Source organism: Lampris incognitus, chromosome 20 (assembly GCF_029633865.1).
Source record: "Lampris incognitus isolate fLamInc1 chromosome 20, fLamInc1.hap2, whole genome shotgun sequence".
Classification (NCBI taxonomy): Eukaryota; Metazoa; Chordata; class Actinopteri; order Lampriformes; family Lampridae; genus Lampris; species Lampris incognitus.
This window is the reverse complement of record NC_079230.1, coordinates 25,666,459-25,694,077: the sequence shown is the minus strand read 5'-3', so window position 1 is coordinate 25,694,077 and position 27,619 is coordinate 25,666,459.

Here is a 27,619-nt window from a genome sequence, read left to right as displayed (position 1 = left end):
TGCGACCCGTAGTGCATCGAGCAGGTAGCCGTGTACAAAAGGATGCTAATTCCGCCAGGGCCAGGCCTTGTGCGCGCTACCCCCTCCCCCCCCCCCGGCTCGTGTTCTCCCTGGCACCGCCTACGGGTCAAGCAGGTTCCAAACCGGAGGACAATGCGGCCGGGCAGAGCCGAGAGCCAAGCATGCTGCCCAGATTTTGCAGGAAGCACCTACACAATTCCCCGTTTGGCACGGCGGGAGAAGGCCGCCACGGGAGAAGCAGCCACGGGAGAAGGCCGCCACGGGGAGAAGGCCCGACCACGGGAGAAGGCCGCACGGGAGAAGGCAGCCACGGAGAAGGCAGCCACGGAGAAGGCCGCCACGGGAGAAGGCAGCCACGGGAGAGCCGCACGGAGAAGGCAGCCACGGGAGAAGGCCGCACGGGAGAAGGCAGCCACGGGAGAAGGCAGCCACGGGGAGAAGGCAGCCGGAAGAGAAGGCAGCCACGGGAGAAGGCAGCCACGGGAGAAGGCAGCCACGGGAGAAGGCAGCCACGGGAGAAGGCCGCCACGGGAGAAGGCCGCCACGGGAGAAGGCCGCCACGGGAGAAGGCCGCCACGGGAGAAGGCCGCCACGGGAGAAGGCAGCCACGGGAGAAGGCAGCCACGGGAGAAGGCAGCCACGGGAGAAGGCAGCCACGGGAGAAGGCAGCCACGGGAGAAGGCAGCCACGGGAGAAGGCCGCCACGGGAGAAGGCAGCCACGGGAGAAGGCCGCCACGGGAGAAGGCAGCCACGGGAGAAGGCCGCCACGGGAGAAGGCAGCCACGGGAGAAGGCCGCCACGGGAGAAGGCAGCCACGGGAGAGGGCAGCCACGGGAGAGGGCCGCCACGGGAGAAGGCCGCCACGGGAGAAGGCCGCCACGGGAGAAGGCAGCCACGGGAGAAGGCCCGCCACGGGAGAAGGCCCACGGAGAAGGCAGCCACGGGAGAAGGCAGCCACGGGAGAAGGCAGCCACGGGAGAAGGCAGCCACGGGAGAAGGCCGCCACGGGAGAAGGTCGCCACGGGAGAAGGCAGCCACGGGAGAAGGCAGCCACGGGCCCGCACCGAGAGATTAATTGAATAAAAATGGTGTCGTGGAGAATGGGGGGGGAGAGCTCAGACGCATGAGGGATTTTGAGGAGGGGGGGATTATAGGGGTTAGCAGAGAGTTACTGAACAAGCCCTACACATTGACCGGCGCCTTCACACAAAGCCAAGTTGGACCGGCCTTCAAAGGCTCGGATCCATTCCTAACACACTTCTCACTCCTTTATTTGTCTATCCGTTTATGTTTTTTAATTGGAGTGACATCTTTCTCCGCTCCATGCGCGACTGATGGAGAATTTACTGAATAGTCGAAGTTAGCTTCAGTCACGGGGACAAGCATTTCTAACTCTTCTTGTGATGAGGAGGTAGTGGGGGGGAGGGGGGGTGGACGGAGAGATGGATCCTTTTTCTCTCTTTCTCTCACTCTCTTCTCCGGCATGCTCGAGTATCGATTGCAATTATGGTGGTACATACCAATTAGAAAAAGGAAAAAAAAGAGCCTCTTTCTCTCCGGCTCAGGGAGGCCGGGCGACTAAAAGCGAAGAGATGATGGGGTTGCAACACCTTGGCAGTCAGGGACCTCCACGCGCAATCAATGACATTCCTTTCAGTATGCGTTCCCCAATGCCAATACGGTGGAGCCTTTGAGTAATGGCATCAATATCATGACTTAACATCTCACTGGAGGCCAGCCACCGGGGGGACCGGACTCGACAAAAGATGTTGCTGTGAGCTAATAATGAGACTTCCCTCCTTCCAGCGTCTCAGCCGCTGAGGTATCGTCTAGCACGGCCGGCCTCGCGGTATGGAGTCCGCGTGGGGCCGTGAGAAGACGGGATACCGCCGAGGCGGCTGGAGCCGGAGCGTGGGAAATACTGACTTCCCCGCCGGGGGAAACACTTCAGTGGGGGAGGGGGTGAATGAGGAATGCCCCCTTAAATCTTAAGGGCCGATGTTCTCTTGAACGATACAATTAACGCCGGGGCGGCTTGGCGGCGGAGAGGAGACGGAAACGACCGCACCGCCGGGCCTCCTACCTACTCCCCCGCTCCTTTCTCCAGCAACGCTCCATTTCACGCATCACCTAATGAGTGACGGTTTGGTCGGCGATACACGGTAGCCCCCCCCCCCCTCCATTATCAGCCACAGTATTTCACCTCGCCGGCTGTCGACACGTTCCCTGACTTTTCCACCACCGCTTTAGGCTAAGGTTAATTAGACAGGTAGGGTAAATACTGGGCGAGCGAGAGAGAGAGACACATTTTGGTTGGGAAATTCGGAAAGGTCAAGCGTTTCCTCCTGGTCAGCAGAATATGTCCTAATGAAGGAAATCTCCCAGCGGCGCAAGGGAGCGACGGCAAGAGCGAGGACTATAATTACCCGGCACCCTCGGGGTGGACGAACGAGAACAGTTCATTACAGACAGATTTCAATTTGCAACGGGAGACATTGGAGGGAACATCATTTTCAGCATTGAAATTGCTTTTGATAGTCACACTCGTGGTGTAGTATTTTACCGCAAGGTATCAGGTGACGGCGCGCGATGAAGATAAATCACGCCCCCCCCCACCCCCCCCCACATCTTCCTCGGACAGAACTCGGCACGCACGCGTCCCCGATATCTACAACGCAAATATTTATGATTCCAATACGTCGTGGCGCCTGTTATTTCATAACACGTTTCCAACATCGTTTGGGTTTTTTTTTTGGACTTCTTATGACCATGCTCAGATCCGGCCTCGCTCCGATAGTCGTCAAGCCTCTCGGTGTTTTCACAGTGATCATCGCAGCAGATGCTAAATTGAGACAGTATCACGCGTCTCTATCGGCTTCGCGCGGCTGGCAGGTGACAATGCTGACTCCAGATGGGACGCCACAATTTCCAGCCGCGTTTGCTTTGCACTACGGGCTGGTGTTGAAGACGTGCAAATTGAAAAACTCGTTTTTGTGATTGTGATGAGACATGATTACCTCTGACTACAGAAGAGAACGGTCTATCCGAGGAGAAACGGCACGTGCCAAGTCAAACTGGTCTACATTTTCCTCGAAAGGATAAAGACAGGTTGGGTTCCCCCCCCCCCCCCGATGAATACAAACTCTAATATGGAGCAGGGGAAAAGTCTAATCCAGTCGTGCAAAGTTGGGGTTTTTTTGGTCTTTCTGGGGTCTGACAGTGGAAACAAGCAGGGGAATGATTTCAGTGTGAAGCTCACGTCGCTTCATGCTGAAAACCTCAAGCCTGTGCGACTTTCGGCAAATGCAGAAATTGCTCCTGACGTTCCCGGGAAGGAGGGAGGAGTAGACGGATCAGTTGTAACGTGCTGGAAATGGCTCGCCGTCATAAATGTGAAGGGCTACATTCAGATTAGGGAATAATCCTTTAATGTATGTTCATTCCCCTCCGCTGCGGTCCTGGCGACACACAGGGCAATTATCCGGAGCCGGGCAGAAAGAGAGAAGGAAAATAAATAAATAAGTAATTCTAACAACCCTGGTGATTTACAGTGATTTGTTAAGCCCCCCCCCCCTACTCCCTCACCCACCTTTGTGTAAAACTGGGCTGACATGACATAACACACACACACACACCTGACATACATCCGACATGTGCTGAGCATGTAAACTAGCATACTTCTGCACCTTTGCTATTAAATCTAGACACTTATACCCATTTTACCCCAAAACACACATGAAGCCACATGCACACACATGCATGTGCACACACACACACACATGCATGCGCGTGCACACACAGACACACATGCATGTGCATGCACACACACACACACACACAGACACACATGCATGTGCATGCACACACACACATGCATGTGCACACATGCACGCACATACACACATGCAAACACAAGTGCACACACATGCGCGTGCACACACACATGCACGTGCACACACACACAATGACACCCTCCCTTTCACCGAACCTTTTGATGTGCTGAAACCAAGAGGCAGTTGTTAATTAAAGCTTTGAAAGGATAATGCTGGTCTGAATGTGCGTCTGTTAGAGTTACAAAAGCCAACTAATTAAAATTGGAAATGGATCCCAGTGCCTCTCTTTTCTTGGCTCCTCTTCCTGCAGCGCGATGAGGAAGGAGATGGAGACTAACGCAATAACACAATCGGCGCCGTATTAAAGAGTCAATGAGTTGAAGTGGCTAGCACGGTATGTACCTCGCCCGCGGGTGCACGGGTTCAGCGCGCGCCTGCGCGCAGATCGAGGCGGGCGGGCGGGCGGCTCACCGGCGGGCCGCCAGGCTGGAAAGAAGCGGGTGACATTGTGCTCGCTCTTGAAAGTTTCGCCAAACTCTCCACATTTTACCAAACTCGCCGAGGGACCAAAAACTCATAATATCAGAGATCGGGGTGTCGCGCTCTTTGCACTCGCCAGACAGGGGTTTCTTTCTTTCTTCTTCTTCTTCTTCTTCTTCTTCTTCTTCTTCTTCTTCTTCTTCTTCTTCTTCTTCTTCTTGCGCTACACGTTTTGCGAGCTCCAGCTAGGTAATTGCCGACTGTTCTGTTGCCCCGAGGACTTCGACACGTTTCATTAAACCCTCCTTCATCACTTCTGCAGTCAAAACCTCAACGTCACTGACAGGTTCTGAACTGTGGAGTCAAGCACTGCTTTCCGTTACCTTTGAGGCGCCGCAACGTCTGGGCTCGTACCTGCCGCGCATGTTGCGCGCGCCTCCCGCATGCCACGTTCCAATCATCTAGAAAGATCTCCAGAACACACACGAGGGATTTCTTCTTCTTCTCTTTTCCCCGTTTGTTTTTTGGTTCTTGGAGAAAGTGGATCCGGGTTGACGGCATGTGCACGGGGGGGATGACACGCGCAAGCAGTGGCGCAGGACGAGGAATTGTCGCAGACATTTGGCGGGGAACCACAAAACCCACACCGGCTGCGTCCAGACGCAATACTGATGAATGTGTTTCCCCCCTTTTTGGGTCGGGCACCAACAAATTAGTGTCACTCAGCCCGAGACGCTCTCTCCTTCCGGCTGCTCGCTCATGCGGAACCAGACCCTTCACAAAGCACAGAGCCCACGCGACCCAACACGGGCTATTTACAGATGCGACTCACTGAGCCAATATTGAACAGTGCAGGGCGCTGCGGAGTGTCCCATTTGCCATACGACATCTTGTTTCCTGCGGATGTGAGAGGCTGTGGGACTCCACTCCTCGGTGCACCTGAGCTCGTTGCTCGTCTCGCAGCGGTGCATGACGCCGCTGCCGCAATGCTGCGGCGCCGACAGCCCGTCCGGACGGATGTCTGAAGGCTCTGGCAGGTGTCTGTGACTAGGGACAGGCCGCGTTAGGAGGACAGACGTAACTGGGTCATGTCAATGGATGCAGATGAGGTGCATCTATTGATCGGGGAGCTCTGGGGGAGGATGTGTGTTATCCCACGTGTTGCACGGCGCAGCAAAAGGAAATGGGTAAAACAGTGGATTGTAATCTCGTTTTGGCTTGGTTTATTACCGGGTCATCCAGCAGGGCAAGGTTATTAATCCCACACTGGACTGGGATTGTGCACACAGACAGACAGGCAGACAGACAGGCAGACAGACAGACAGACAGGCAGACAGACAGACAGACAGACAGACAGGCAGTAGAGCTGGGTAATATATCACCATAACAGGGATATGGTTATACGAGACTAGTTGTGTTGTGGGATTGTGGTTCTGGTAATATGGTGATACAATTTATTTGTCGTCCTTCCCTGGTCTTAAAGGCTGCATTGTTGAGAAATGATCATTAGTAACGTGGATGTTACGACTAAGGAAGTAAGTAAATAGATAAATAAAAGGACTGTGTTTATACAGCACTTTCCAATGTATGCCTCACATTCACACACTGATGGAGGAGGCTGCCATGCAAGGCGCCAACCCGCTCACCAGGAGCACTTAGGGGGTCGGTGCCTTGCTCAGTGGCACTTCGGCACGCTCTCTGTAAGAGCCGGGGATCAAACCCATGACCTTCCGATCACTAGACGACCCGCTCTACCTCCTGAGACAATGCCGCCTCTGTATCTATCTGTCTCCATTCATCTGTCCATTATGCAAACCGCTTATCACGGGGATGATGGAGCCTGGCCCAGCAGCCAATGGGGGGCAGGCAGGGAGACACCCTGGACAGGCCACCAGGCCCTGTGAGGGCCTGGTGGCCTGTCCAGGGTGTCTCCCTGCCTGCCCCCCCCCCACACACACACACACACACGGGGAGAACATGCAAACTCCACACAGAGGACGACCCGGGACGACCCACCAAGGTTGGACTACCCCGGGGCTCGAACCCAGGACCTTCTTGCTGTGAGGCGACCGTCCTAACCACTGTGCCACCAGGACCAGCACAGTATATCCAAATATAACTCGGGCGGTGTTTGCTGCCGTATCACTAAAACTCTACTCTTCTTCTCCTAATACTTCTAAACTACCCATGTGCAGCATATCATGTGTTTTTAAAAGCCACGCGCTGACCGAAACAGCGTTTTATGTGAGGGCCGCTTCCCTGTATCTGTTTTTACTACGGGTAACATTAACTTAATGGTCAAATCAAGAGGGCCAGTTCATTTACTATGTTTAATGAGAAATACACAGCGAGGGGGCGGAGAGGTTCTCTCCTCATAGTGAAACCCATTTTTAATGTTCCTACTCGGAAACAGCTGATTGTTTCCCATACCGCCGCTCGGCTTTCTCGTCTTATTTCAGTTCAGCATTTCGCCGGCCGGTGTCTCGGCCTGACCGGAGAGGATGGCTCACATCATGTCGTTGGTATTGTTGTGCTAACTGCTAGACAGCAACACTGTTCAGCCAAGCTAAAGACTTGTATTCTCCAAGTTTGGCACCTTCTCCTGGTTTCTGCATAGCATTCACCCAGCAGCCCCGGTTAAAGCAGCGCCATATCTGACCTTTGCCCTCTTGCATATCAACATTGCCGAAACCAAAGCATGGCAGTTGAATACAAACCTTTTTTTTTTTTTATGGATTCCCCCCCCCCTTTTTTCTTTCCAATTGTACCCGGCCAATTACCCCACTCTTCCGAGCCGTCCCGGTCGCTGCTCCACCCCCTCTGCCGAACCCGGGGAGGGCTGCAGACTACCACATGCCTCCTCCCATACATGTGGAGTCGCCAGCCGCTTCTTTTCACCTGACAGTGAGGAGTTTCACCAGGGAGACGTAGCACATGGGAGGATCACGCCCCCCCCCCGAACAGGTGCCCCCATCGACCAGAGGAGGCGCTAGTGCAGCGACCAGGACACATACCCATATCCGGCTTCCCAGCCGCAGACACGGCCAGTTGTGTCTGTAGGGACGCCTGACCAAGCCGGAGGTGACACGGGGATTCGAACCGATGATCCCCATGTTGGAAGGCAACGGAGTAGACCGCCATGCCGCCCGGACGCCCCAGCTGAATACAAATTCAATCCTCATAAAAGTACTAACTTGGCCCTTGCCTACGCCGACTGTAATTAGCAGCAGTGTGTCAAATTACAGAGCAAAATTCCTCCAAATGTACAACAAACAGGAAGTCAGGAGTGTGTGTTTGGGGTCACCGTATTGATTCAATGCAGTTTCCAAAGACTGCGGCTTTGCACCACATTTAGATAAGAAGAAGAAGAAGAAGAAAGCCACTGTAGTTTTGTCATCGTACAGGTTACAACGAATTTGTCGTCTGCACTTAACCCATCCTCTTGTATAGGAGCAGTGGGCAGCTGCAGCAGCCGGGGACCAACTCCAGTTCTTCTTTCCGCTGCCTTGCTCAGGGGCACAGACGGGAGCATTAACCCTAACACGCATGTCTTTTTGATGGTGGGGGGAAACCGGGGCAGCCGGAGGAAACTCCACGCGGACACGGGGAGAACATGCAAGCTCCACACAGAAAGGATGGCCTGGGGTTCGAACCCAGCGCCTTCTTGCCACGAGGCAGCAGTGCTGACCACTGGCCCAGCGTGTCCTCCTGGACCGGCGTCCGCCGGGCGTGCTGCGAGAGGCAGGGTGTGAGCATCACGTCCACATGGCACACCGGCAACAAGTGTGTTTCCCTCATTGATCCGGTTGCAGGGCTGATCCAAAAGCTACTCTAATCTTATGGCATCCACAGCGCGGCCTGGCCGGGAAAATGAAAAAGAAGAAGAAGAAGGGAAAAAAAAAGAAAGAAGAGAAAATCAACAGCAAACTAATGATCCTTGAATGTCTAGCTCTGAAGCTGCCGATCACACTCCCAGTAATTAATGAGGGTCCAATAACTCAATACTGCAGCCGGAGCACACGGGGCGTCTGGATCCAAACCTCCGGCTGAGGACGCATCGATTTCTCCTAGGACACCGAGGCCCGTTCGCACAACCCCCCCGCAGGCCGCTGGGGATGAGCGTTGCCATAGCTACGGCGCCGTATTTCTCAAGCCAAAGAAAAGTTTTCTATAATTGCCTGATTAGTCTTTGAAAGGGCAGTGATTAGGGAATGATGTAGCATTATGAACACACGACTTGCCTGCCAAGATCACCAGCGATATGCAAAGCGAGAAAGCGAGAAAGCGAGAAAGCGAGGGGCTCGCGTCGCTCCTAATCCCCCTCCCGAGGCCGCTGGCAGGCTCCCAGTTTGCTTGCCATGTACGTTTTTTCAGAGGATGTGACATCATGCATGGGGGAATGTTCAGTGAACCCATTTTCTGCAAGAACGTGGAATCCCACGCGTGCATGCTCGCCGTGTCGGCTGTGTATGAAAACACGGACGTTTCCAGCTGCTGCACCGCCTCCTTCTTCTTCTTCTTCTTCTTCTTCTTTTGTTTTTTGTTGTTGTTGAGACGACCTCGTCGCACTCGACCCGCTCCTAACTGGTCCCGCCTGTCACAGCATCACGGTTTAGTGGTGCGGTGCAGCGTGTGGATCAAAACAAGAACGACAAAAATAATAAATAAATAAATAAATAAATAAATCTTTCACATTATCCCCCCCCCCCCCACACACACACACACACACTCGGTCGACCAACAAATTTGTTTGCATTCATATGCTTCCCTCTGTATGTAACCCTGTGCTTGGGGTTCAAACATCCCCCTGTGAAACAACCTGAAAAAGTCATAACACACTTCGGAGAGACTCCTTCTGTGGGAAGGGGACGCACCCCGAGCTGCCTTCTGACCCGCCCTGCCCAGCAGGAGGTGGGATGTACAAATACACCCGCCGCCGCCTTGCCTCATAAATGGGGGGGGGGTCAACTAATTAACTGATTTACAAATGAACATGTAAAGGAGTGAATACATGAGTGAGTGAAGGATGCTTGAAACCGAGGTCTTTTGTACGTAAATGAAACAACTCATGCTGCAGAATAGTCACCCCCCCCCCCCTCCGACGTCAGCGAGCGCTTCTCCCCAGAATGGATTTGCAGCCCTTTTGGGAATTTCACTTGGATTAAGCAGGGTCGCGCGAGTGGGAAATGCCCGCTCGTGTACATTTCGTTTCGCTTGCAGCTCCGGCCCACCGATATAATACTTTTCATCATTCTGGAAATGGACTCCTCCCGGGTGGCTTCTCTTTTCCAAGGATGTCTGACTTCATAACCTTCCGACAACTGACGGAGAGCGTTCCCGCATTCCCAGATAACGCCGGGACCCCCCCCCCCCCCCAACAACAAGAAGAAGAAGCTGGAGCGGAGTAGGCGCGGTAGCCTCACGAATCGGTGTGAGTGCTCCCCCGCTGAGCTTTTGGCTGGGGAGGACACGGCGAACCTGAACTGTCTGCAGCCCTACTGTAAATCATGATGCCTCCCGGTGCTCCCTGCCTCCCCCCGTCGTGTCGGCCCTATTCGCTCCGCTACACACATGTCAGAATAGCTCAAGTCCCCGCCGCGCAACATCCCTCCCCTGGCTGCTGCCGCTTCCCGTGCTCTTCACACAGCTGTCTTCATGCTCCCCCCCCCCTCTCCCCCTCCATCCCGCGTCTCCCTCTCTCCCTCTCTGGACGTCTTTTGCCATCAACCTCTCTTTCCAACCCACACCTTTCTCCTCCATCTCCCTGCACTATCTGTCTGCCTCCGCTTCGCTCCCAGTGATTTTCTGCCTGCTGAATATGCAGGTCAGACTGACATGCCTTTGTAATAATGTCTCACTGCACTACACTGTCCGTCCCGACTGAGAGGGAGAGTGTGTGTGTGTGTGTGTGTGTGTGTGTGTGTGTGTGTGTGTGTGTGTGTGTGTGTGTGGTGATGGTGATGGTGATGGTGATGGTGGGTGCAGTCGTGGCTCACAAAGAACAAATCAGAGCCCAGAATGGGCCGTCAGCTCTAAGGTGACAGCGGGGGTGGGTGACGTAACGCTTGGCGCGTCCTCGTCCCGTCGCTCCCTCATGCTCCAGTTGGGACGCTTTGATGGGGGCCAACGCTTGGAAGAAAAAAACCCCAAAATAAATCAATACAAATGCGCCTTCAGTGAATAAAGGGAAGATTCCTCTCTGTGTTGACGTGATGAGCTGTCCCTGACACGAGAAGGATGCTAAGATATACACTACGGTTCAAAAGTTTGGGGTCACATTGAAATGTCCATATTTTTGAAGGAAAAGCACTGTACTGTTCAATGAAGATAACTTTAAACTAGTCTTAACTTTAAAGAAATACACTCTATACATTGCTAATGTGGTAAATGACTATTCTAGCTGCAAATGTCTGGTTTTTGGTGCAATATCTACATAGGTGTATAGAGGCCCATTTCAAGCAACTATCACTCCAGTGTTCTAATGGTACAATGTGTTTGCTCATTGGCTCAGAAGGCTAATTGATGATTAGAAAACCCTTGTGCAATCATGTTCACACATCTGAAAACAGTTTAGCTCGTTACAGAAGCTACAAAACTGACCTTCCTTTGAGCAGATTGAGTTTCTGGAGCATCACATTTGTGGGGTCAATTAAATGCTCAAAATGGCCAGAAAAAGAGAACTTTCATCTGAAACTCGACAGTCTATTCTTGTTCTTAGAAATGAAGGCTATTCCATGCGAGAAATTGCTAAGAAATTGAAGATTTCCTACACCGGTGTGTACTACTCCCTTCAGAGGACAGCACAAACAGGCTCTAACCAGAGTAGAAAAAGAAGTGGGAGGCCGCGTTGCACAACTGAGCAAGAAGATAAGTACATTAGAGTCTCTAGTTTGAGAAACAGATGCCTCACAGGTCCCCAACTGGCATCTTCATTAAATAGTACCCGCAAAACACCAGTGTCAACATCTACAGAGAAGAGGCGGCTGCGGGATTCTGGGCTTCAGGGCAGAGTGGCAAAGAAAAAGCCATATCTGAGACTGACCAATAAAAGAAAAAGATTAAGATGGGCAAAAGAACACAGACATTGGACAGAGGAAGACTGGAAAAAAGTGTTGTGGACGGATGAATCCAAGTTTGAGGTGTTTGGATCACAAAGAAGAACGTTTGTGAGACGCAGAACAAATGAAAAGATGCTGGAAGAATGCCTGACGCCATCTGTTAAGCATGGTGGAGGTAATGTGATGGTCTGGGGTTGCTTTGGTGCTGGTAAGGTGGGAGATTTGTACAGGGTAAAAGGGATTCTGAATAAGGAAGGCTATCACTCCATTTTGCAACGCTATGCCATACCCAGTGGACAGCGCTTGATTGGAGCCAATTTCATCCTACAACAGGACAATGACCCTAAACACACCTCCAAATTGTGCAAGAACTATTTAGAGCAGAAGCAGGCAGCTGGTATTCTATCGGTAATGGAGTGGCCAGCGCAGTCACCAGATCTGAACCCCATTGAGCTGTTGTGGGAGCAGCTTGACCGTATGGTACGCAAGAAGTGCCCATCCAACCAATCCAACTTGTGGGAGCTGCTTCTGGAAGCGTGGGGTGCAATTTCTCCAGATTACCTCAACAAATTAACAGCTAGAATGCCAAAGGTCTGCAATGCTGTAATTGCTGCAAATGGAGGATTCTTTGACGAAAGCAAAGTTTGATGTAAAAAAAATCTTATTTCAAATACAAATCATTATTTCTAACCTTGTCAATGTCTTGACTCTATTTTCTATTCATTTCACAACATATGGTGGTGAATAAGTGTGACTTTTCATGGAAAACACAAAATTGTTTGGGTGATCCCAAACTTTTGAACGGTAGTGTATATATGTTCTGTATATGCATCATATGTATATATGTTCTGTATATACATCATATGTACATATGTTGTGTATATACATCATATGTATATATTTCTGTATATGCATCATATGTATATATTTCTGTATATGCATCATATGTATATATGTTCTGTGTGTGCATCATATGTATATATGTTCTGTATATGCATCATATGTATATATGTTCTGTATATGCATCATATGTATATATTTCTGTATATGCATCATATGTATATATTTCTGTATATGCATCATATGTATATATGTTCTGTGTGTGCATCATATGTATATATGTTCTGTATATGCATCATATGTATATGTTCTGTATATGCATCATATGTATATATTTCTGTATATGCATCATATGTATGTATTTCTGTATATGCATCATATGTATATATGTTCTGTGTGTGCATCATATGTATATATGTTCTGTATATGCATCATATGTATATGTTCTGTATATGCATCATATGTATATATTTCTGTATATGCATCATATGTATATATGTTCTGTATATGCATCATATGTATATATTTCTGTATATGCATCATATGTATATATGTTCTGTGTATGCACATGTATATATGTTCTGTATATACATCATATGTATATATGCTGTGTATATACGTCATATGTATATGTCCTGTGTATGCATATGTATATATGTCCTGTATATGCATCATATGTATATATGTTCTGTGTATGCATCATATGTATATATGTTCTGTACTATATGCATCATATGTATATATGTTCCGTATATGCATCATATATATATATATGTTGTGTATATACATCATATGTATATATGTTCTGTATCTGCATCATATGTATATATGTTCTGTATTCATGCATTCTTGTGCTTTTTGTGAAAATGCTTTGCAATACAAATGTATATTTGTCATGCTAATAAAAGCAAATTTGAATTTGAGAGAGAGAGAGAGAGAGCGAGACCCAGGGGGAGAGAGCTTCGTGTATTCATGTCTACTCATATGAAACAGAAACAAAAAAAAAACAAACAAAACAAAATTCAGCTTTCTCTGTGTCTCAGGCTGTCCATCCATATCATTGCTCAGGACATTGCATAGCTCTCTCTCTCCCTGGGTCTCTCTTTCTCTCTGTCTGTCTGTCTCTCCCTCCCTCCCTGGAGTCTCTCTCTCTCTCTCTCTCTCTCTCACTCTGGAGTCTCTCTCCCTGGAATTTCTCTATCTGTCTGTCTCTCTCTCTTTCCCTGGAGTCTCTCTCTCTCCCTGGAGATGACAGCATGTTCTACACTGTCCTCTTTTGGATGATTAGAAAACTGCATGCAGCGAGCCTCGCATCAGGGCCCTCGATACGCTGATGGGGGAAGTCAAAGGGAGGATGGGGAGAGGGGGGGGAGAGGTGGAGAGGGAGTCTGAGAGAAGAGGAACAGAATAAAGGAAGATAGACAGACACCGAAACACAAAAAGAAAGATATCTTTTTTTTTTCTTTAGGATGCAATTGATCCCAGAGAATATGCCTACAAAGGTAAAGCGCAAAGTCAGCGAGCTCGACTCGACTTTTGTCTGACGATGAGGAGTCAGTCCAGTCTTATTTGGGGCGCGTTTCTCCCTCGCTCAGCCATCCCCACGCCGCCCATTCCTACACCGCCCACCAAAAAGGGTATAAAAAGACTTGTTTGTTTGTGTATTTGTGCAGTCAGCACTAAACAGATGGGTTTCTGCAGCCCGGACTTACACATGGAAACTGTCTCTGGCTCCGTCAGTGCAGCAGACAGACTGCTCGACAGTAATGGATCCCTGAGAAGAACCTGCCGTATGCCGAGTTCCTGTTTACCCCGCCTCTGGTTAGCGGACCATAATGCTACGTCCTAAGGTTTTCGCTGCGGCAGCAGGAGAGCACCGTGTTGGCTCTGGAAGAGAGCGCGAGTGCTAATCTCTGTCAGTCATCATCATAGCGAAGGCTTCCTCTCAGGGCGAGTCTCTTCCTTTAGAGCCCACGAGTCCCGGGCCTTGACAGCATGATAGATGGGCTCGGCTACTCGTACAGAGCGATGCCAGAGACGGTCGGACTGCGAATGCGTTCTGTGGTTTTCTCTCAAGCCCATGTGTGACTGTTGCCACCCCGGCGTGAGGATTAACGCCGAGCACCTCGAAGGATAAAACTGTGACCGTCAGCTGGAGCGGGGATCATAAACTGGGTTTCCATACACCTGTTTTTTGTGCACATTTTGAACATGCATGAAAGTTAAAAAAAAAAAACCTGAATGAAAATGCCAGGAATGTAAAATAACTGCCTTAATATGCCAAAGTGATACGACACTTGGCTGAGGTTGGAGAGTTGGTATACGGGTAAAGAGGAGATGTGATTACGGGTGATGGGAACAGACTAAATGATGACGTAAAGCACCACACGCTCCCAGGGGCGGACCGCAACAGAGCAGTCCGGGCCGGGAATAGGACTCCATCCCAGGTCACCCCGTTCACACCGACCACTGGACCGCCACCTTTGTAAGCCAACCCAACATGTGCGATGTAACGGGTACCAGACTCGTACAAGATGAGGTTTATTATTGTGAGGAATTGTTTTGAAGATGATCTTGTTTTGGTATTGGTTTCGATGTTTTAGATGATTTGATAATTATTTACATTTCAGTGTTAATTGGGAACCATATCCCACGATGCAGCTTGTCCGTAGTGTTTAGGGTAGTTTCAGATAAGGCGGAGTGATACGCCGCACAGTGAAGTGTCGTGTCAAGTCTGCTGTCGGTGTTCTGGGGTTTTTTTGGTTTTGGTAAAAGTACACCTGCTCTAATGAGGACGCTGTCCCCGTGCTGTTCCTTGCCCACAACCTCAAAACAGACTTAATCAGGTACTAGCTAACGCTAAGATACACTAGCTAGCATACACTCGTTATACATTTAGCCGGTGTTCATCCGAGAGCAACGTTATCAAGGTTACAAAATACACAAATGTAGGACAGACCAACAGCATCCTGCCTGAATACTGAGTTTTCGCGGTGTGCGATGGCCGTGGGTGCACCCTCGAACACTCACCAGGACTACTTCAGTCGCAGAATACAGATGTACAAGGCTAGATGCACAAAACAAGTATTTTTAAAAAGAGGGTGAGATAAAGAGTCAGCTCATCTCTAGTACAGTCAAGCATCAAACACAACAAAAGGAAAATCTCCATTTGGTTTGGTTACTGAGCTTTCCTTAGAATAACTGCACAAGGCATCCAGGTAGCATGGCGGTTGCCTACCAACAAGGGATCACCGGTTCAAATCCCAGTGTTACCCCCAACTGGGTCGGGCGTCCCTACAGACGCAGCTGGCCGTGTCTGCAGGTGGGAAGCTGGATGTGGTAATGTGTCCTGGTCGCGGCACTAGCGCCTCCTCTGGTCGGTGCAGGGCGCCTGTTCAGAGGGGGGTGGGGGGACTGAGGCAAATCACGTGATCCTCCCACGCACTACGTCCCCCTGGCGAAACCCCTCAGTGTCAGGTGAAAAGAGGCAGCTGGCAACTCCACATGTATTGGAGGAGGTGTGTGGTAGTCCGCAGCCCTCCCCGGATCGGCAGAGGGGGCGGAGCAGCGACCAGGATGGCTCAGAAGAGTGGGGTAACTGGCCAGATACAATTGGGCAGAAAAAAGGGGGCGCCCCCCCCCAAAAAAAGAACAATTGCACAACAGTATTTGACAGAAACAATAATTTTACATTTTTTTTGGCCAACTTTTTAGAAATTGGCTTTTTGTGCAACATTTGGAAGGAAGCATGACTACACTTGGGCGTCAAGTAGTTCATTCATTAATTTCTTAATTTTACTACATCATGTTAGTTTCTTGTGTGACACGGATATAACTGAGCTATGGCTGCACCTATGGAGTTGCCATCTTATGGAATTTAATGCTGTGAACCACAACATGCGAGATCATTTAAATCCCGTCAACATTAAAAAAATAAAAAATAAAGGAGCCAGCTCTTCAAAAGATGAGCTCTGCAGACGCTTTACCTCTGGGTGTGGTACCAATAAACCAAAACAAACAAAAAGCATGTGCAACTGCTGCAGCGGCCCAGCATGCTCTGTGTCCATGTGCCCCAGGCCAGTAATAACCTCCAGCTAATTACTATTTCTCCAGCATCTTAATATCAGTTCATAAGGCAATGCAGTACTAATTAGGGAAAGAGAGGGAGATGATATCCAATTAGGGGTCTGTCTCTCCTCTCAAAACGACCGAGCCGACCTGATTCATCTTCGCCTTGCTTACCCCCGCCACCCGACCCCCACCCCCAGCTACACAGACGCAGAACGAGCGCTTCTGAAAGGATAGCCGGTGTCCCTGATGGTTTAGGCTATTAGCCAGTCAAAACATGCCGACCGAAACGAAGTCACAGCGATGATGGAGACAATGCCAGTAGGGATCGGCGAGCTTCTTTGCTGAGGCGGGCAGAGGTCTTCGACTTAAGACGGGGAAGTCTGGCACAGACGTGGACCAGGTAGAGCAAAGAGACATGTAACTACCGGCCGTCTGATGAGACTCTCATATCGACAAGATGTCTGCTTTCTGGGAATCAATATTTTGTCTTTTGTAATAACGCCGTACCTTTTAGGGATTGTGAAGAGCTCTGAGAGTCACCGATATGACTAATAAGGGCAGGGTAGTCTTTCGGTTCAAGCGAAATGAAAAAATCTAAAACAAGTCACGTTCCTCAACGACGAGTCAAAGAGGCCCGCTGGAAGCTGGGAACACAACACTAACAGCAAACCGACTCCTCTGTTTCTATTGGTTACGATGAGAAAGTCTGGTTTTTGCAAAATAATGAGGTCCTTTTTTAATTATGGCCAAACAGCTGGATGGACAGTGTGCTCATTGAGCGGAAGAAAAATAAAAGAAATAAGCTCTGTAGGTGGCTGGGCACGAGCTACAGTAAGGCACACCGATACCCACCCCGCTCTTCTGCATGCAAGGAAGCCCTGCTGGTGGGTCCCCAGCTCTCACGGCGGAGCAGTGGCTCTGTCCAGGCCCTTTTACAGACCAGAATCAAATTAGTGCCCCAAAATCTTTTAGCATGATCAAGATTTTTGATCCATTAGGGGGCGTCCGGGTAGCGTAGCGGTCTATTCCGTTGCCTACCAACATGGGGATCGCCGGTTCGAATCCCCGTGTTACCTCCGGCTTGGTTGGGCGTCCCAACAGACACAATTGGCCGTGTCTGCGGGTGGGAAGCCGGATGTGGGTATGTGTCCTGGTCGCTGCACTAGCGCTCCTCTGGTCGGCCGGGGCACCTGTTTTTGGGGGGAGGGGGAACTGGGGGGGAATAACGTGATCCTCCCATGTGCTACGTCCCCCTGGTGAAACTCCTCACTGTCAGGTGAAAAGAAGCGGCTGGTGACTCCACATGTATCGGAGGAGGCATGGGGGGGGGGGGGGCTGCGACCGGGATGGCTCGGAAGAGTGGGGTACTTAGCTGGATACAATTGGGGAGAAAAAGGGGGGGGGAAACAAGATTTTTGCTCCAAGAAAACCGACATCCGGACAGAATCGTATGACAGCTGGTGACAAAGACACAGGTCACGGCCTCCTACACTACAAATATCCCAAAGAACCACGGCTCGTCTCCTCGGACTCCGGATCAGACACGCTTGGTGAGCTTTCAAGGCATTTTACAACATTTACCGTCTTTATCGTTTTAGATACTGATAAAATGGAGGGAAATGTGGCGGATGGACTCTGTTTGGGTATGAATGGGTAAAAGTGGACGCTTAAACTGTCCCAGTGCACACCAGTAATCTGACCTAATCCCAGCAATCTATTAACTTGTGCACCGCCTGCATTCATCTCAGTACATTACGGTCTGCTGTGAAACGGAATATTACACATTTGGATTTTCAATTTCAGTTTACATGTGATTTAACAGATACTCTGCACAGTTTACTTGTTTAGACACACACACAGCCTGCAGCACGGTAGGTGTGAAAGTGTGGAGCATCTGACTAATTGACAGAATCACAAGATAACACGTGTGTTTATTCATCAGTACAAACCAGCCGTTACAACAACCAGTCAAAGGGGCCCGGGTCGGCTCCTGATCCGACTGGTGATGAACTCTCCTGGATCCATTTCTGCCCTGGTAATTACAACCTGATCGAAACTGATGGATCTTTTGAGGCCCAACCTGCATGAAACATGTATTATTAAAAGCCCCGCACTTGGTCTGAACAGTGTTTTCCATATCAAACGCCAAGCGTTTAGCTCGGCCGCAAGAACGGGCCGGCAAGGCGGACGCGCTCGAGCCCCGCTGGACGTGCACGCCGGGACGATGTCTGGGGGCACGCAACCCCCGCGAGCACACATTTACACACATGCACAAGAACAAAGCACACGTCTGCTAACTTGTCCTCCCTTTACCTCGACTACGTGTCTAAATCCTGCTACGCTAGAGAATAGCCAGGGCCGCACAATTCATCACGCTGCAGTTGTAATCTCCATTCACTCCTCAAAACAATGTGAATAATAAACAGCGTTGATTCTTGGACGTCTGCATTTGGACGGCACGCGGTTTGCATTTGTAGAAGAAAAAAGCATACAGAAATCAGTGGAAGGTGACGTGATAGGAGAGATTAGAAGCACACTTAACAAAAAAAAACCCACACTATGCATGAGAGCAAAGAAACAACCCAAGCAAGGAAAATGGCGCGCTGGTACAAAACAAAAAGGATCTTCCTCCGTTATGGGGAGCTTTTTTTCAGGTTTACAGACGACGCCGACAGCCAAAAGCACAAATGATGCAAACAGCGCTTTATGGTGGTGGCACAACAAGGCAAAGCCACACGGCTTGCACAACCACCTGAAGCGTTACCACAAAATACAACACCAGGAAGCGGTGAAGTGTAAGGAAACTCCAGCACAAACCCTCTGCTGCATCGCTTCACATGCCTCCATACTGGGAACCCTATGTAATGCACCCCCGTACCCATCAAGTTCCCATAGGCACCAGGAGATTACAGGGGCAATAACTTATCGCTCGGCAAAAGACATGACTCCCATCAATACTGTGTGAAACGAAGGTTTTTCACAGCAGAAGAATGATCCATGTCCTTGATAAACACTGCACAATCCCCCGCCGCAGCCATTTTTCAAGAGCTGCCTTTCCTGCTCTATATCCCAAATGTCGAGGCACCACTGAAACAGACTTGAGAGACGCAGAATATTTTGCAGCCACAACAGATTTATGGTCCAGCAGAGGCGCGGAGCTCTATTTGAGCCTAACAGTTCATTTTATTAGTGACAACTTTACAATGAGAAGCTTGTGTGTGAAAACTGCTTTTCCCCTGACGATCACACGGCTCAGGCTGCTGGCTCAGGGGTCGTAGGGGGTTCTAGTTCCATGGCATTTGCAAGAGGAGAAGATGTCTTGTGATAATAGATAATGGATCCAACATTTTCTTTAGCAGCTGGACAAGTCTCTGCTGTTTTGGGCACATCCTACATGTTGCGATAGATAGGATGATCCCCACTTGATCTGACACTGAAGCTTTGGAGGCAATCAGCAAAACACTGCTTCATTGATGCCCTTTCAGAAGACCAACATGCCAACATCCCTTCTGCGAAACCAGTCCTTCACCTCTTCAGTCATCATCACCATCATCGGCGGTCACTCGGGGTTGAGTATGACCGTCCTCCCATTGGGTCTTCAGGTGGACGTAGAGGCCGATCCTGGAGCCACATAATGGGAGGATGCCTGCGCGTTACACGGAGAGGCTGATGCGCCTGCAGCCACCACACAGTCCTTAGCAGGGGGTGGCCAGAGTCCAATGGCATGGAGAACCAAGACGATTGGGACCACCCTCTGTTGCAGCCTTCACCTGCCTTCACTGGCACTGTGACCTGGAGACACCTTCCGCCAGTTCCACTGTTGAAGTCTTTGTTGGATCTGTGTTGGATCACGCCTCATCTTGAACCCCCCCCCCCTTGACCTGTCTGCCTTGGGTGACCCTACCAGGAGTCAAGCTCCAGTCGGCATAGCTCTTGGGCTCCTTAGTACATGCAAGCTTCTCCACCACGACGAGGTGGCGATCCAGGATCTGTACGTCCACTCATCAGGACATCAGTGGTAGCAGGGTGAGAATCCTGAATTACACCGATGAAAAATACAGCGATTCACATTCACGAGAACTACTGGACATAGCCGACGGATCTAAGATTTAAAATGAAATCGATCTACACGGACGACACGGCCACTGTCAAGGCCAGGCAGACAGCTGACATAGCCAGGACTACTTTAATGTCAGTCATGGTACTTATGTTTACATATTTAACATATTTAAGTTGGATCTAAGATTTGATATCATGTATTGCACTGTCATTTAAATATAGATAATTTACTTACGATACCAATACGACATCATGTAACAGTTACATTAAATTTGCCACTGATGTTTTTATCTTATCTTCAGGGCAAGTCCATATTTGCCCGGAACAGCCCACGAAGAAGAGCAGGAGGACTTTGAGCAGCTTAATAATGAGTGCCATCTGATCCATCTTCGCCGCAAGAGCATGCGGTCATGTCAGAGCTGCTGTCGAACCTGCTTTCAAGCAATCTTGACAATGAGGAGGGTGCATTGGTTTGATGGCGGGGACATCGGAGTCAATATCCAAGACTTTATACACTAGCCAAAACTATGTCTGCACCCCAGCCACGAGTTCCCCTTCAGAGAGGGTGTTCAGCACCGAGGCAAACGCTGTGAACTGTCTTCATTCTTCACTAAAGCCGGAAAATGTTGACAGGCTCGTGTTCTCGGCCAAGAACCTTGAAGCAGTTGTCTGTGTCCGGAAAGGTCCATGCTTTGTTCAGCCTCACAGAATAGCCAAGTTAAATCTTGAACAAGGATATGAAAGTGTGTGTGCATGCACATGTATTCACACTCACATACACACAGACACACACAACCTGTGAGTTCTGAATAAGATATTTAAGGCTCTATACAGTTGATTTCTAGCTCAGAGCCAAAGTCAAGCAGTTGGTTTTAAGATACTGTCTCAGTTTTGCTGTGGAGAAGTCAATACGACGGTCACACACCAGTAACCATAATAATTTGCCAACAAGACATCTTGTAATAATGTATTTTTACATCGATATCTCTAAGTTGCTATTCTGCACACATTGTATATTATGCAAATGTATATATATATATGTGTGTGTGTGTGTGTGTGTGTGTGTGTGTGTGTGTGTGTGTGTGTGTGTGTGTGCATCTCAGAATTGCGAGTGAGAATTGTGATCTCTTTTCTAAGCCAAAAAAAATTGTGATTCCCATAATCCACAATTGTACAGCCATAAGAACAACCTTCCAATCTTAGTTGTGTTGTGTTTCTGAATGTGAACTGAATCTGCTCCTTAATGAATAAATACTGATGAGCCAAAACATTATGACCACTTGCCTAATACGCTGCTGGTCCTCCGTGCGTCTGAAATAGTGCCGACCCACTGAGGCATGGACTCTACGAGACCCCTGAAGGTGTCCTGTGGAATCTGGCACCCAAACAGTAGCAGCAGATCCTTCAAGTCCTGTAAGTTGTGAGGTGGAGCCACCATGGATCGGATTGTCAGTCCAGCACATCCTAAAGATGCTCAATCGGATTGAGATCTGGAGAATTTGGAAGCCAGGGTAACATCCTGAACTCGCCATTATGTTCCTCAAACCATTCCTGAGCATTGTGTGCAGTGTGGCAGGGTGCATTATCCTGCTGAAAGAGGCCACTGCCATCAGGGAATACCGTTGCCATGAAGGGATGTACCTGGTCTGCAATGATATTTAGGTAGTCAAATTGACGTCCACATGAATGGCTGTACCCAGGGTTTCCCAGCCGAACACTGTCCAGAGCATCACGCTCCCTCCACTGACTTGTCGTCTCCCCACAGTGCATCCTTGTGCCATCACTTCCCCAGGTAAATGGCGCACACATACATGGCCATCCACGTGATCTAAAAGAAAACGGGACTCATTGGACCTTCTCCCGTTGCTCCAAGGTCCACTTCCGACGCTCACGTGCCCAGTGTAGATGCTTTCGACGGTGGCCCGGGGTCAGCCAAGAGTACTTTGACTGGTCTGTGGCGACACAGCCCCGTACACAGGGGGGGGGGGGTGACACACTGTGTTGTGAACCATTCCTCCTGTAACCATCATTAAAATGTTCCAAGACTTGTGCCACTGTAGACCTTCTGTCGGTTCAGACCAGAGGGGATAGGCTTCGTAGCCCTCATCATTCGACGAGCCTTGGGCACTCCACACCTTGTCGCCGGTTTGTCCCTTCTCGGACCACTGTCAGATTTTAGTCGCCACTGCTGACCGGGAGCATCCCACAGGCCTTGTTGTTTCAGAGATGCTCCGACCCAGTCATCTGGCCAAAGATGGTCAAAGTCACTCAGGTCTTTACTCCCGCCCACTTCTCCTGCATCCAGCACGTTGACCACGAGAACTGATTGTTCGCTCGCCATCTAATCTGCCCAGACCTTGACTTGTGCCCTTGTCTGGAGATGATCGATGCTACTTTGTTCACCTCTGAGGTGCCATAATGTTTTGGCTCATCAGTGTATATACAGCAAGTGTCCGACACGCTATAACAAACCAAGGACACATGATAGAAAACTTCCAGGGAGTAAACTCAAACGCCCACCTTTTAAAGCAAAACAGGTGGACGGGAAGAAAGCAGAGTGGATTCAAACACCAAATGGCCTTTCTACTCGGCCCTTGCAAGCAACATATGGTGGAAAACCATGCCTTGTCTACTGCCATATTAACATATTCATTCACATTGTATTATTAGAACAAACATTAACATAATTCTCCAGTTGGAGGCTGTCCAGCCATCTCTGATATCCAGACTGATGGCAGCTTGGCTTGGCTTTCCCCATGTTCCTGACCTGCATTCTCAATGGCTGCCTAAAAGGGGGCTTGGGGCCTCTGGGAGGCAGAGGTGATTAGCCATGCAAGCACTTCCTCCAATTTGGAGATTTTGTTATTGAGTTGCACTTTGCCAATGCTAATTGCCTGAGCCCACGCAGGGTCACAGCGGGCCACCCCCCTACTGGAACAGATCTTTCCACTTCATTTGGACATTATATTACCTCCAGCCATGATTTGCGTCAGCAGGCCCGGCTTTAATTCCCCTTAATCACATTTAGGTACCCCTGCGGAATCAATAAGGAGACGAGAGTCAGGCCCTCCTTTGTCCGACATTTTTGTATTTGGTAGACAGTCTCCTCAGCACACTGTCGGCAAACTTACTGCTAAATTTCTACATTGTGCTGCACGAAGTGATGATATGAAGAGCCGATAAGAGCCGTCTTAATCACGCTGAGCCGGATGAAGGCTGCCAGGCATATGTGTACACCTCATAATAGGCATAATGACTTCATAAGGGACACTGATATTTCAGTGCCTGTCAACATGACATCATTGTCACAGTGTCCTGAACTGAACGTGTGGCATCACCCACATGAAAAGCAGGCAAACGGGTCGGCCTTTGAAAGCCAGGCGACCGGCGCCACATTCATGGTTGACGTCCAGTAAAAGACACGGGCTACAACTGTAAAGGAAACATTCCTTAGGTAAAGACGTAGACAGACAGACAGACAGACGGACATGAGACAGATGAACAGACAGACGGAATGACAGAGAGACGGACAGACAGACAGACAGACAGACAGACAGACAGACATGAGACAGACGAACAGACAGAACGACAGAGAGACGGACAGACAGACAGATGGACAGACAGACGGAACGACAGAGAGACGGACAGACAGACAGATGGACAGAGAGATGGATGGACAGACGGAGAGATGGTTGAACAGATGGACAGACAGACAGAGAGATGGACGGACGGACAGACCGACAAAGATAGATGGACAGATGGACAGACAGACAGACATAAACGGACACAGACAGACAGATGGATGGATAAACAGAGACAGAGAGAGAGACGGACAGATGGAAGACAGACAGACATACAGAGAGACGGACAGACAGACAGATGGACAAAGAAACGGATGGACAAACGGGCAGACAGACAGAGAAATGGACAGATGGAAGGACAGATGGATGGACAGACAGACAGACAGGACAGAGAGACGGCAGAGATGGACAGATGGACAAACAGGCAGACAGACAGACGGACAGATGGACGGACGGACAAATGGACGGACAGACAGACAGAGACAGACAGACAGACAGATGTTTGGGTTTATTTTCAATATCACATAAGGAAAAAAGAGCATATATGTAAAAGAGGCAGGCAAGACGTGCTGCCCCTGTAAGTCACAGCAGCTGTTATTCTCCACATTATTTCGGTGTGGAAGACGGGTAATTGCAGAGGTCCGGGCAGCTTTTCACTTGTACACGCATGCATTTTATGCACCTGCGGGCATAGATATGCACATCCACACCTCGGCTGCTGTAAGAAGACATGAACCCAGATTGGTTTGCTGTGGAATGACGGTGTGTTTATACGCACGCCACATATCACGTACGCATTAGGCAAATGCTCAGCGCTCAAATGCTACCCAGCAAATATGATATATTGGCATCATCCAAAATAAATGTGGCAAATATCAAGCTGCAGATGGATGAGAGGGATAAAGAGGGGTTTGTTTTTGTTTTTTTTCAAACACATCCCTTCTCATCTGCATGAAAATCAAGATAAAAACCCGGTGTCAGCTCTTTGCAGGTATTCGTGTGTGTGTGTGTGTGTGTGTGTGTGTGTGTGTGTGTGTGTGTGTGTGTGTGTGTGTGTGTGTGTGTGTGTGTGTGTGTATTTAGGTGTTTGGTTGTTAGAACTGTGCCTGTGTGCATGCGCACTCATGTGTGCCCACTTCTGTGTCTGTGTTGTGTGAGGCCGGGCAGCCGGTGTCGGCTCCAGACAGACAGTATATTCTCGTATTGATTCACAGCCGCGTCCCCGCGGTTCACCAGTGTGGCCAACCAAGGACTTGAGCACACGGCGTTTTAATCTGTCAAGATGTCACCAGCGCCCGGAGACAGAGGGAAAAAGATAGAGGGGCCGAGGGTAGAGGAGAGAGAGAGTGAGGGAGGGAGGAAGGGAGAGAGATGGGACCTAATAGTCAATGCTGTCGGGTGCAAAAGTGCATGCACACACACACACACACACACACACACACACACACACACACACACACACACACACACACACACAAACACACACACACATACACACACACACACACACACTCTCAGTCCGTCTGTCAGTCAGTCCAATCAGTCAATGTCCACTTGAGGGACTCATCTCTAGCTCTGTATGGGTCCCAGTAGACATCTCAACAAAGTTCAATCAGTTGGACAACAGTCCACTGCCAGAGCTGCACATCGAGCATGTACAGGACAAAGATGAAGTCACTCACTCAGCGTGTGGCACCATCAAATCTTGACCGGGCGCCACAAACCTTTGGACTCTAAATGGCGTTAGCATCAGGCAACGCTCCTCCTCCTCCTCCTCCTCCTCCGCCGCCGCCACCGCGGTACAACACGCTGTTTTGCATGTACGTGCCAGGGAGATTCTGCCGGTGTATCATGAACGATTCACCGCCACTCTGGGGACCCACGGGCAGCACCACTTTTACCAACCTCAGCTTTTAGAAACCAGCCTTAAAGGCTGACTTTTAATACACACTCAAGCAAGAAAACTCGAGACTTAATGCTTCTTAATTCAATATTGATAGTGTGTGTGTGTGTGTGGGGGGGGGGGGTGAACACTGGTATGGAGAGTAGATCCAGAGGTCTAAAACTGCTCTTGTACTGAGAGGTGAACATCTTCATGCAAGGGGAAGCAGCAGTCGGACAGTATTGTGTAGTGTACACACACACAGACCGAGGCCATGCACAGCATCCACACCTTAAGCCAACTGCTCTGAGGAACTTCACATACCGAAACAAGACTTGTAGGCCTAGTCGCACTGGCTATGACAACAATCTGTGAGAAAGGGCGTCCGGGTAGCGTAGCGGTCTATTCCGTTGACTACCAACACGGGGGTCTCCGGTTCGAATCCCCGTGTTACCGCCGGCTTGGTCGGGCGTCCCTACAGACAGGCCGTGTCTGTGGGTGGGAAGCCGGATGTGGGTATGTGTCCTGGTTGCTGCACTAGCCCCTCCTCTGGTTGGTCGGGGCACTTGTTCGGGGGGGGGGGGAATAGCATGATTCTCCCACATGCTACGTCCCCCTGGTGAAACTCCTCACTGTCAGGTGAAAAGAAGCGGCTGGCAACGCCACATGTATGGGAGGAGGCATGTGGTAGTCTGCAGCCCTCCCCGGATCGCCAGAGGGGGTGGAGCAGCGACCGGGACACATACCCACATCCGGCTTCCCACCCACAGACACGGCCAATTGTGCCTGTAGGGACGCCCGACCAAGCCGGAGGTAACACGGGGATTCGAACCGGCGAGCCCCATGTTGGTAGGCAACGGAACAGACCGCTCCGGTACCCGGATGCTCGGGGGATTGTACAAATAAAGTCATTGGGATTTCTGCGGGACTGAAAGCAGCTACAACTGGCATGGCTGTTCTCATAAATGATCCCCGTACATAATGAGGATTGAGTGCATGTACGGCGAGCATGCACTTCACAATTCGAAGACCACTGAAAGATGTTACGTAACCCGTTTTGCGCTGCATAAATCGGAAGCATGCCGATCCCACAGCAGCTTGATTTGTTTTTGCTGCGGTTAATCAACACTTTTGGTATTGCTGCAGCATTGATTTACATTACGCAACACAACCGGCCAAGTGTCAGACACCACAGCGAAGTTGTTCACATACATCTTGTAGGCCGAATTACGAGAAACAACAAATATCTCCTGCAGACGTTTTTCTCATTAATGCATAAATTCTCCTTGCAACGCATTCCAAAGGAAAGCACAAGTGAGTGCCTCTAATTTGTCCTGTCATGTAGTAAAAAGTGAAAGGGTCGTGGTTTCGTTGCTGCCCTCCTTTGCGAGCCTGGCGCAGAATGCTAATCCCACATTAGATAGAGAGGAAAACACTCAACCTAAGATACTTAGTTGTGACCCCAAACTGACAGAAGTTGCTGTAAAAACAAAGTAAACAAGTAGTAAATAAGGATGCATGGGGGAGGGGGGCATTTATTCCAGAGTAGGGGTCAACCGATGTGTTTTTTCAGGGCCGATACCGATTATTAGTAATGAAGGAGATCGGTAACCGATATTTGGAACCGACATACATCTGCAGTAAAAAATGAAAATCTTGGTGTCCAAATATAGAGTAACACAAACTCCAACACAAAACTTCACTGAAATGACTTTAAGCAACATTACAACATTATCTTAAATCATCAACAAATGATTTTGTTGACATTAACTCTTCAAGTTAGCTGCATGGGA